Consider the following 12,321-nt stretch of genomic DNA (forward strand, 5'->3'; position numbering starts at 1 on the left):
TCAAGCTCAGGGGAACAGCCCCCTTTCATCTCTGCTCTCTACCTTCCTTTTGGGGACAAATTACTGTCCCTAGCGTTTTGTTCTTTTCTCCGAATTATTTTAATTATATAATGATGTTTTTCTTGCATACAACACAGGGAATACAAAGAGGCCAAAGACAAAACAAAATATCCAGCCTTCACCTGAGAGCCAACCCTGTGTGTGTTCTGACGTATGTTCTTCCAGATCTTTCCTCATCAGTCACTGTGGTCTCACCCCCATTTTTTTTTTTTTTAGCAGCCAACACGAGGCTCATTTAACCATACAGCAGCCCTGTTACTATTCTAAGTATTGCACATTCGGAGACTAAGGAGCAGAGAGGTTAAACAACTTGCTTATGGTCTCCCAGCCAGGAAGTGGCAGGTCAGGGGCAGTGGAACCAACATTTTCTGCAAAGTCTGTTGGGACACTGTCCTGCACCATCCCTCCCTTAGCAAGGTCACCTTGGCTGGCTGTCCACATCACTCCTGCCTGCCTTTAGCTCTCTGGTTCTACCTCCAAGGGCTCTGGGGAGCTGCCCCACCCTGTCTGCTCTGGGGGCTAGTGAGGGGCCCACATCAGGCTCCCCTTCTTGGCTGGGGCGGGGGCTTCCTATTCTCCCCCGCAGCCCCCTTCTCCACCAAGGTAGGCATCTAGCTCCCCGGCTCAGGCTGCTCAGGCTGGCCCCCACCCCCTGAAGTCTCTGCCAGCCTCACCACCACCCCCTCCAGGGCAGGGTCAGGCCCGCAGCTCGGCTTCCCACCTGGGCCCAGCAGTAATTGACATTCTCAGAGTGGCCCGAGGCAGGGCGAGATCCGGAGTCATCAAAGGAAGATTAAATTATGCTCCGAAGCAGCCAAGGGGTTGTTTTAGGAAGGTTTTCGACTGTGAGGCTTGCAGAGAGCTGAGCCGCCTCTCCGAGCACCCCTGCTCTGGGCTTTCGCCCTCCGCGAGATTTTCCGGTTCCTAATTGGGCCTGGGTTATCCGTCTGTTTCTGTCCTAGTGCAATGTTGTTTAAAGGAGCCTGGTGACTTCCCACGGAGGCCGCTGGAGGTGAGCCAGAGTATAGATGTGCAAGCCCAGCCAGGGGCGGCCCCAGCCCCCAGTGGATGTGCTTGGATTCATGATATCTGAACCATGGCGTTCTCTTAGCCAGGGCCCCCCCAGGGGTTGTGTCCTGCACTTGTGAATGACCTTGGGCAAATCACCTCCCTCTGGGCCTCTTGTCACTCTTCATTAGTTAGGTGGCTTAAAACACACACGCACACACACACACACACACACACACACACCCCAGAAAGCTTTTATTCAAACAATATATTGGGGTTGTAAGATCAATACATAAAGCAGATACTAGAGGAGGTGGTCTGGCTAGAGTGGCAAAGGTGGAGAGAGCAGCCCCTTCATAACCCCCTCCAGCCCCAGCTCGTCCTTCCTTTGGGCACCTTCTGCCCCAGGCTGTCTCTTTCTTCCTTTAAAAAAATTTTTTTAAAAATGTTTATTTATTTTTGAGAGCAAGAGGAGGAGGGGCAGAGGGAGACACAGAATCCGAAGCAGGCTCCAGGCTTTGAGCTGTCAGCACAGAGCCCGACACAGGGCTCGAACTCACGAACCATGAGATCATGACCTGAGCTGAAGTCGGATGCTTAACTGACTGAGCCACCCAGGCGCCCCAGGTTGTCTCTTTCTGAGGCATCTCCATTATCTTACAAGACCCATCACTTCTTCCTTGAAGTGACACTACATTGAACGTATTGAAATTAACTTGTTTTAAAGAGATGTGACATTGGGAAATCTTACATGCTAAATGCATTTTTAGCTTGGGTTATAGAAATGCAGTTTCTTCTTTCTTCCTCCTCCCCCCGCTTCCCTCTCCTTCTTTCCCTTTTCTCTTTCATGCTTTCATCTTTTGCTGGAACCTTTCCAGAGTGTCCTTTCAGGGACGCTGGGCTCAGCCAGTGTTCCCTGTTCTTGCTGCGTCCCAGCACAGACATGTGTCTTCAGCTGGAAGGGCCCAGGGAATCCTCGAGTCCAACATCCTCACCTTACCCGCAGGGAGCCAGAGGTTCAGCCAAGGAAGGAACACACACCTGTCCTCAGCGTCCCTGGAGGCTCTGCACGGCACAGTTTTTCTAAATCTGTGATTCGCTGAAGCAGAGGACACGCCATGACAGGTGAAACAGGGCAGGTCTTATTCTGCAGGAGCAGTGGAGGGACTGGGTGTCCTGGCCAATTACAGGGGTCACACTGAACTTTCTGTGGGCCATCCACTCTCCTACCTACTCATTTGTTTGTTCATCTCTCCATCCATCCATCCATTCATCCGTCCGTCCAACTGTCCGTCCATCCACCCTTCCATCCGTCCAATGTGCTTCATGCTTTGTATGCATGAGGCCCCATGCTAGGAGCTATGATGCCTGCCTGACCCTCCAGTCTGCCTGTCAGAGAAAACAGCAGCCCAGAAACAATTACAGCACAAAGGAGATTGGCCTCAGTGCCACAGGAGAGGTTCACGCAGTTCTTGCGGTTTCCAGAGAGGGAAAGAATGACGAGGTTTGATAGATCAGACTCTGGTGGGTTGCCCAGAGAAGGTGGTGTTAACACTGGATTTGGACCATCAGGAGGCAGAATCGGGAGGGACCTGCAGACCCAGGGGCGCGAGTGCAGGCATGTTTTGGGGGGGGGGGGAGAAATGGGAGGGAAGTTGGATAAATAGCATGGAGGGACCCTTTCTTCCCAATCCAGGTGGTGGCCTTGGCCTCAGGGGCTGAGACATGGCTGTGATAGTCTCAGAGGGGCTGATGATTCCCCTGAGGCCGTGGCTCCCCAGTGGAGTCATGCTCAAGTCGTGCCTAAATTCACTTTGTGCGGTCTGGGTCTCTTGCCTCTTGCAAAGGTTCCATCCAGTTGAGTGGCCATGCGAGCCCCTCTTGGTGTCGCTGCCTGTCTGCCCGCTCACCACCCGCTCACAGGTTCAAGTCAGAAGCTGCGGCATATGTGGGGCCTGTCGGGTGCTCAGACTATGGCCCTGGGCGGGGATGGTGAGATGTTTAGTCAATTCCCAAGGGCCAAGAGCTATTCCTAAGTCTTCCCCACTGGTTCAGGGGCTCCAGATTCAGTCCCCGTCATTGCGTGGTTCTAACAGAATAGCAGTAGACCTGCACAAGGGATTGTCCTCTGCCCTCAGACTCTAACCGACCCCTCCTTCCCCTCCATTTATTCTCAAATTTCCTTCCCAGGAACAGGGGAGTCCAGGAAAAGGCGGGTCCTACATGCCTGAATTTGAATCTTGACTCCACCACTTGCTAGCTGTTTGGCCTTGGGCAGGTGACATCACCTGGTTAAGCCTTAGTTTCCCCCACTTGTAAAATGCGGATTAATACCTACCTTAGAGGGTTGTTGGGATTTTAAATAAAGCATATAACCCCCCGAGCACAGTGCCTAGCACACAGCACTTAATTTGAGGGTCAGCCCTGGGACTCCTGGGTGGACCCAGTCAGTTAAGCGTCTGACTCTCGATTTCGGCTCAGGTCATGATCTCACGGCTCGCGAGTTCGAAACCCATGTCGGGCTCTGCGCTGGCAGTGCGGAGCCTGCTTGGCATTCTCTCTGCCCCTCCCCTGCTGAGGCTCGCTTGAGCACTCCCAGTTCTGTTTGAAACTTGTTTGTGTGACTTGTCATACATTTCTGCCCAGAGCCGCACATACGCAATCATGGGGGGCTTAGTTGGCTTGTGCTCCATATCTGGCCTTGGGATCCGAATTGGCCAAGAGGAACTTATGGACCGCACATTCCTCCTGGAGCCAGACCAGGCTGCCCACCGCCCCCCCCCGCCCCTTTCCCGGGAGGGATCCGGGAGGGCAGAGGAATAAACAAATGCCCAGGCTCCTAACATTGTGAGATATGACAAGAGAAAAAATGCAGCTTGCTCAGGACTGCACTTGGGCAAACTTAATGACTAACCTTAGATCGACTATGACTAACCAAGGCTGTCCTTAGGCACCCAGAGTAGGTCCTGGTCCAGCCAATCACTGCCGAGCCCATCAGGTGGCCAGGCAGGCTGGGCCTCAGCTGTCACCCCGTGTAGGAAAGCTCGAGGACACAGGTCCCAGGATGGCTGAGGGCCGGTACTCTAGCAGCTGGAGCCCCCAGCCCAGGGAAGGCCAGGAGTGGCGCTCTCCAGTAGTTCTGAGGGAATGGCCGGGAGAGTGGCCCATCAGGAATCGTAAGTCACACCTCCAGGGCGTGCCTGAGTTTCAGAGCCCATCTGCCACCTGAACGCAGCACAGAGAATGGCTTTATGTGGATCTGGAAACGCCCACGCTAGAGAAGTGCTCTAAGAACTTGAGGGAGGGGACCTCCTAGCTACAGGCTGATGCGACAGATGTCTCAGTCCCCATGTCCCCGGCACTGCTTTCTGTTCGTTCCATGTTTTCAACCAGGGTGGGCCGACTCAGGTGCCCACGGGGCCGGGTGATGTGAATGAGGGGGGGTGGGTTAGGTGCTGGCCACAGTGAGTGGCCGGGTGCGCGGGGAAGTGCAGGGCGCATGTCCAGTCTGAAGGGGGCAGCGGTGCTCAGCACCCGCTGGTGTTGCCATGGGAATATGCAGGCTTGGGGTTGCCAGAGCTTCAGATATTTTAAAAATAGCTTGAAATCTGGACTTTGTGAAATTTTCCAATTGTGTAGGCGACCCCTCCTCCCACCTTCTGGAATCCCTTTGTCTTTTCTGCTTCCCCCACCTAGAGGAGCCACAAACTCCATCAAGTGGCTCCCTGTAGAACAAGGTAGGATTTCCTCGGCTTTGTCCTCACACTTCCTCCTTGCTGGTGCTCGGGATTTGGTGAGCAGGGCCTTTGCGTGTTTGTTCATTCGGCAAACATGACGCAGCACCTGCTTTGGGCTGGGCCTTGTGCAGAAAGGAGTCGGGGATGGGGGAAGTGAGGAAGACACAGAGTGAGGCCTTGGGGGCCCACAGAGCCCCCTGGAGGGAGCGTGGAGGAGGCAGGCATCCATGGAGCCAGGTGTCAGTCACCCTGAGGGCACGGTCCCATGTGCTTGCCCGCCTGGGCTTCATCTCAGAGCGGTGGTTTCCCTCTCTGAAATCAACCCCGATTGGGGGGTGGAAGGGTGGGTTTGGCTCTCACGCCCTTTTATCATCTTTACCCTTGTTCTTCCCAAGGCCAGCCCCTCTCAGCTCCTCCGATGTCACCTCCTCAGAGAGGCCTTCCGGGACATGCTAGCTTGAGTAGGGCCCCCAACTCTAGGAACACCTTCTCTACCAGGCTCCGTGCTCTTTATAGCATTTGTCACTGCCTGGAATTGCGTCCTTTCTTGTCCTCCACCTCTTCTGCCCCCAACCCTGAGGCCACGAGGGCAGGGCCTGGCTCTGACCTATTTGCAGCGCTGACCGGGCTTATGGTAGGAGCTGGCCAAGTTCACGGTCGGCAGGTGGGCTCGGTCCACAAGCCGCTGATCTCTTTCTAGGAAGCAGTCTCAGCGGGGGGAGCACTCAGCCCTGGAGCCCACTGGCCGGGCCCTAGTTTTCCCACCTGCAAAATGGGCCCAACGATAATAGTTCTAACCTTACAGGGCTGTCAGGAGGGCGGGTGCATGTGGTTCTGTGAGGTGGTAAGTCTGAGCCCTGTCCTGGGGTGTGGTGTCCCTGGGTCCTGGCTGGGAGCTCATGTCACAACCCTCCCCCCCACCCACCTCAGCTCCCACGCCAGCAGCGCATTTATTCATTCCACTTGCCTTGTTTCCTGCCCACAGGCCTGCTCTGCAGTTGGTTTTCCTGAGCTGGGCAGAAACACTGAGTGAAAAAGATGGGCTGAGACTCCGGGAGCAGACGGTGCGGGAGACAAGAAGCCACAGATGCCGGGGGTGTGGGGTGGGGAGGGATGTTTGGATCCTGAGAAATCCCAAAGCAACTGCCTTCTCTGGGTCCTTGGGCTCCAAGTCTCCCCCCCCCCCACCGCACCCCTAGCCCCAGGGGAGGGACAATGGCAGATGAATCTTCACTGTGGTGCAGGCAAAGGGCTTCTGCATGTAGAGGACTTGGCATTGGGGACGGGTTTGATGGCCACAGATGCTAACAAGCAGATATATAGCTACTTGGACAGGGGATGGAGCCTGGGGCTGGGGGTGAAGGTGGGGGAACGGTCAGGTGGTTCACGGTCAGGTGCGTTGTATCTGCTGAACCCACAGGGTGTGGAATCACAGGTGGCTGCCTGTCTGGGGGACGGGGGCTTGGGTGGCCTACCCCGGGGCTCCCGATTTCATCTTAGTTTCATCAGTGCGGTCGATGAAATCCAGACAGTGAAGTTTACCAGCTCGGCAGAGAACTCAAAGCTGAGATAGAGGGTGTCTAAGTAAGAGGACAGGCTCAGAATCCAAAGGGATTGGAGGGTTGGATGCTGAGCCTGTCACTCTCTAGCTATGCCACTTCAGACAAGTGACATAAACTTTCTGAACCTTGGTTTCCCCACCTGCAACATGGGGGCAATGTCCCCTGTACCCTAGTGCCATGAGCATCAGCGAGACAACCTGCAGGCAGCACCCAGTTCAGTGCTGGGCACATAGCAGGCCCTCGCTGATGGCTGCGGCTGTGACTAATGGCCGTGAGAGCTCCTTCGGGGCAGGGGACTTGTCTTTCAGTGCCTGGTACGGCGTGGGCACTGAACAAATGTTTGTCAGATGAGTGAACGAGATGAAATTTGACGGGGATAAATGTCAGTTCCCGGACTCAGATCCAAAGACCCAGCTACCCATGGATGCGGCGGGGGGAGGAATGGCTTAGCAACAAACGGTACAGGAGGGAAAAGTCGAAGGATTTAAGCAGACAGCAATTTTGGTCACCGTGAGGTGGCTGCCAAAACCAGGCAGGGCAAACTCAGGTGGCATTATTAGAGGTCCAGTGCTCAGAAGGAGGGAGGCCGTGGCGGTCAGCCTCCAGAGCCGCGTACCCTTCGACACTCCCGCTGCGGAGAGGCCTAAAGACCGCCCGTCAGGAGGTGTGGTTGAAGAAATCAGGGCACTGAGCCTGGAGACGAGAGGTGCCCAGGACCACGTGGCGGCGCTCAGAGCTGGCCCCTTCCACTTGCGTGGACAATCGGTGCATGGCTCCAAGCCTCAGTTTCCTCGTCTGTAAAATGTGCCCACTGCGCAGGCCGGAGCTCAGTCACTCTTCTCTGCTGGAGAAGAGCAGCAATGGGAATCCGAGCCTCGCTGGACTCATCCTCTCCCCCCTCCCGTCACTCCCCCCCATGACCCACTGAGCTCCTCAGCACCAGGGTTGTTCACACTGGAGGACAGCTGCCCGGGAGGCTGTGGGTGGCCGGCACCTGTCTCCTTTGTGCTGTTGGAGAAGATTACAGGGGCAGCCCCTCCCACCCTGACCTCCCCACTTTCCTCCATTTGAGGCTGATCCTGTAGTGCGGCCACTTTACCCGCAGCCAGCTTCCCTCTCATCTGCACGTTCTGGGTGTACGATTGTGTGTGCAAAAGCCGGGGGCTCCACACTCCTCTGCCTGCAAACCGCCTGCCTGGGGTTCCCCGTGCGCCCTCCGGTGGCCGCAGGGGGCACGGCGCTGGGCTCTGTGGAAGGTCTCGGAGCGGAGCCGACCAGAATAACGTTGCAACTCGGACATCCTGGTAAAAATCCTGGACCCCTATCGACACGTGGCTGGGTAAATACAACGCGGTACACACACACGATGGAATACAATTCAGCCTTAAAAAGGAATGAAATTCCCATACATGCTGCAACACGAGTGCGCCTTGAAAACAGGCTTAGTGAAATCAGCCAGACACAAAACAACAAATTCTGTAGGAGTCCACTTACAGGTGGCAATCGGCAAATTCAGACATATAAAGAGCAGAGTAGAGGTAACCAGGGACTGGGGGCGCGGGGGAGGGAGGGAGCTACTGTTTTATTTCTTTATTTAAATTCAAGTTAGTTAACATACAGTGTAGAACTGGTTTCAGGAATAGAACCCAGTGTTTCATCACGGGGAGTTAATGGCACGGAGCTTCTGTGTGAGATGATGAGAAATTCTGGGAATGGGCGAATGGTGATGGTCACACAACATGGTGAATGTACTTAATGCCATTGGATTGTACACTTAAAAGTGGCTGCAGGGGCGCCTGGGTGGCGCAGTCGGTTAAGCGTCCGACTTCAGCCAGGTCACGATCTCACGGTCCGGGAGTTCGAGCCCCGCGTCGGGCTCTGGACTGATGGCTCAGAGCCTGGAGCCTGTTTCCGATTCTGTGTCTCCCTCTCTCTCTGCCCCTCCCCCGTTCATGCTCTGTCTCTCTCTGTCCCAAAAATAAATAAACGTTGAAAAAAAAATTTAAAAAAAAAGTGGCAGCAATGGTAAATTCATGTTATATATATTTTTACCACAATTAAGAAAAAATCCCAGAAAAAATCCTGGACCTGCCCTTAGATGCTGCATGACCTTGGTTAAGTCACTTCACTTCTCTGAGCCTCAGTTTCCTCAACTTTAAAATGGGGGGGGGGCTTATGGCCTACCTCCCTGCCACCACCTTATCCAAGCCAGATCCTCCTTTGCCTGTAGAATTGGAAACAGCCTGCTTGATGGTTTCCGGGTTTCCCTCTTGGCCCTCCCGCCCAAGTCTTTTTCAACTAACCTGCAGAGGATCGAAAACTACAAGCCAGGGGCGCCTGGGTGGCGCAGTCGGTTAAGCGTCCGACTTCAGCCAGGTCACGATCTCGCGGTCCGTGAGTTCGAGCCCCGCGTCGGGCTCTGGGCTGATGGCTCAGAGCCTGGAGCCTGTTTCCGATTCTGTGTCTCCCTCTCTCTCTGCCCCTCCCCCGTTCATGCTCTGTCTCTCTCTGTCCCAAAAATAAATAAATGTTGAAAAAAAAATTAAAGAAAAAAGAAAAGAAAACTACAAGCCAGATCAAGTCGCCCGCCTGCTTAAAATTCTCCCCAAACTCCTCCCCTTGGCCGATGAGACTTGGATCCTGACCACTGCTTTTCTCTCACTACTTCCTGTCCCCCCCTTCTCTCTGAGCTGTCACTCCAGGCTCCTTTCTGCCTCCAGGACGCTGGCCCTTGCTGATTACTCTGTCTTGAACACAGATAGATCCCCCAATTGCCTTGTTTTGTTGACTTCTTGTCCTTGGGGTCTCAGCTCCTGTGTGACATCACTCTGAACCACCCACTCCAAGGCTGCCTCGCCTCCTACTCTTATCACCTGTATCCTGCTTTGTTTTCTTTCTTCATAGCACCGGTCATTACCTGAAACTGTCTTATCTTCTTTATAGAATTGTTCAACTGGCTGGACTTTGTAGGGTGCAGGAAATCATTCGGTTTTTCTCACCCCACTGCTCTAGCACTTTCTCTGTTGCTTCTCTCTTCCCCTGCTCCTTGGAAATATTTCAGGGGCACCTGGCTGGCTCAGTAGAGCATGCGACTCTTGATCTCGGGGTTGTGAGTTCGAGCCCCATACTGGGTGTAGAGATTACATTTATTAAAAATAAAATCTTAAAAAAAAATGTTTCAGCTAAGTGTAGCTTTATCCATTTCCTTCAGGTATTAGACCATTTTCAAATTCTGGCATCAAAAATCAGATTTTTTTTTTTTATTAAAAAAAAATTTTTTTTTTCCAACGTTTATTTATTTTTGGGACAGAGAGAGACAGAGCATGAACGGGGGAGGGGCAGAGAGAGAGGGAGACACAGAATCGGAAACAGGCTCCAGGCTCCAAGCCATCAGCCCAGAGCCTGACGCGGGGCTCGAACTCACGGACCGCGAGATCGTGACCTGGCTGAAGTCGGACGCTTAATCGACTGCGCCACCCAGGCGCCCCCCAAAATCAGATTCTTTTAGGAGATGTACATTGAAGGATTTAGGAGTGAAATGCTGTGATGTCTGAAGCTTGGTTTCGAACGGTTCAGCCAAACCATGCACACACACGCACACACACACACACACACACACACCCCGTCAACAATTTTTGGGTGAGCATATGGGTGTTTATTGCACTATTCTTTCAACTTTTCTGTGTGTTTGAAAATTCTTATAAAAAAAGTTGGGCAAAAAAGAAACTATTTTTGGCAAGTTAAAAAATAAGCCTAGTCGTATCTCAATAAAAATATTTCTCCTCCATCCAATATCAGCTTCTCCAATGCAAGCTGGCGGGGTTCGCAGCAGTAGGGAAGGGAGAAGAAGGGTGTGTGGTCACGGAAGTCTCTCTGATTCCGCCCCCCCCCCCCCCCGCCTGGGTGGGCAGTTGTTTTCAGGCTCTGTCAGGGTCCAGAGGGGAGTAAGGGTGACAGCAAAAGGGTAGCGCTCCTTGATGACGCTCTTGTCACACGAAGGAGACTGGTAGGCGTGCCCCTCAGGGCTCAGCCTGCAATGTTCCTGACTTGGGGAATGTCTGATCCAGGGGGACACTCAAACCCTCCGCAGCGCTCTGGACACAGCCTCCTGGCCCTGAGGGTCTGTGGCTCAGTCGGCGCCTAGGGCGAGGGTGTGGGGATGATGTGCCAGGGTCCTCTCCGGCACCCGACGTCCTCCATGGTGGTGCTCTCGAGTCCCCCTTGCATGGCTGGAGGGGTGGTGGTTTTGAGGGTGTGTTTGTGTCAACACCACCTCCTTCCTCCTCCTGGGCTGACACCTCCCTGGAAAGAAATTCTAACTCGGAACAGTCTCTCTTGAACTGGGGTGGGGTGAGGGCTTGCTTTTGTTATCTCTCAGTGGCCCTGGGGCCTCGGTAGAGAGCCCCGAGGGCAGGAAAGTCCTGATTAGAGGTGCTGTCCCCTCTAGTTCTTGAAGTTTCTGCAGAAGACTGGCACACACACCAGGGAACTTTATTACTACGATTTGCAATAATAATAATTATCATTGGTTGAAGGTGGAGCCGGACAGAGGCTGGGCTGTGGTAGGTCAGGAGGCAGGCAGGACACACAGATTGTGGGTTCGCAGCAAAGAAGCCAGGCGGGCTCAGATCCCTGGCCTTGCCCCAGGCTCAGCCTCATTTGCACCCCTGCAAAACCAGCCAGGCCCAGCCTTTTTTTTTTTTTTTTTTTTTTTTTTAGGTTGCGTCTGGCCTTTACTAGCGCCCACCCCGGGCCCAGCGCCCAAATGTTTGGCATTGAACTTATAGAGGACAGGAGACCCTTGGTCACATTATGGTTCTGGACACCTCTCCTACCCCTCACTTTCTTTTCCTGGCTGAGGGCTTGCGGCCCCTGGGTCCGTGGTCAACCCCGTGAGCACGAGAGAGGGTTTAGGTGGGGTGAGGGCAGAAGGCGGGGCTGCGAAGCCAACCGTGGGGTGATGTCTGGCATGTCATTAGCTGCATCGGCTCTAGACAGAGTAGGGACTGCAAGGTCAAGCAATTTCTCCCGGCTGTGCTCTGCATGTATGTGCGCGGACACGTGTAGGTGCACTAAGCTGGGTGTGCGCGCGTGCGCATGCGCAGTGAGAGGGGGGGTAGCTTTCCATGCTGCTGGATCCTGAACTACAAATCAGGCGCTAAAAAAAGAAATTAAGGTTTATTGTATTGGTCAGTTGTCTCCTAAAACTCAGTGGCTTACAGTCGCCATGATTTAGTTTTGCTTCCGCTCCTGCAGTTTGCCTGGGGGTCACCTAGACCCCGGCTTCACTTTTGCTGGGTTTTGTTGGCTCCACTTGGAAAAGAAAAGGGTCCAGAAAACAAAGGATAAGCAAAGGGTGAGTGAGAGTAGGCGTGCACGCATATTTGTGCATGTGTGTGTGTGAGCATGCGTGTGCACGGCCTTGGTGTATGCACGTGCCCATGTGTGCATGTGTGTGTGCTTGCACATGTGTGGGTGTCTGTGCCTGTGGTATCTGCTCCTGTGGTGGGGCAGGCAGAGGTGGTGGTTTCCAGGGGTAATGAGTGTTTACCACGGGTGTGTAAGGGCAAATACAAATTTAAAAAGAGTTTTTAAGTTTATTTATTTTGAGCGAGAGAAAGAGAGAGAGAGAATCCCAAGCAGGCTCCCTGATGTCAGCGCAGAGCCAGATGCAGGGCTGGAACTCACCGGAACCCTGAGGTCATGACCTGGGCTGAAATCAACCAGGCGCCCCCCAAAAACAAAAGAAGTTTAATTCTCCCTATTGAAACAAAGGGAAGAGACTGTCTCCCTCCCTGTTCTTAGAGCATTCGGTTGAGAAACCTGGTAAGTTCTGCCTCTTTGAAATGTACCTAAATCTTTTCAAAAGCTAAATAAGCCTCTTGTCGGCTTTACCTCCCAGGAATGTTTCCCTAAGGACCTGGAAGCCATCTCTTTGAAATGGAATCCTGGAG

This window comes from Felis catus, chromosome D1, assembly GCF_018350175.1.
Source record: "Felis catus isolate Fca126 chromosome D1, F.catus_Fca126_mat1.0, whole genome shotgun sequence".
NCBI classification, from domain to species: domain Eukaryota; kingdom Metazoa; phylum Chordata; class Mammalia; order Carnivora; family Felidae; genus Felis; species Felis catus.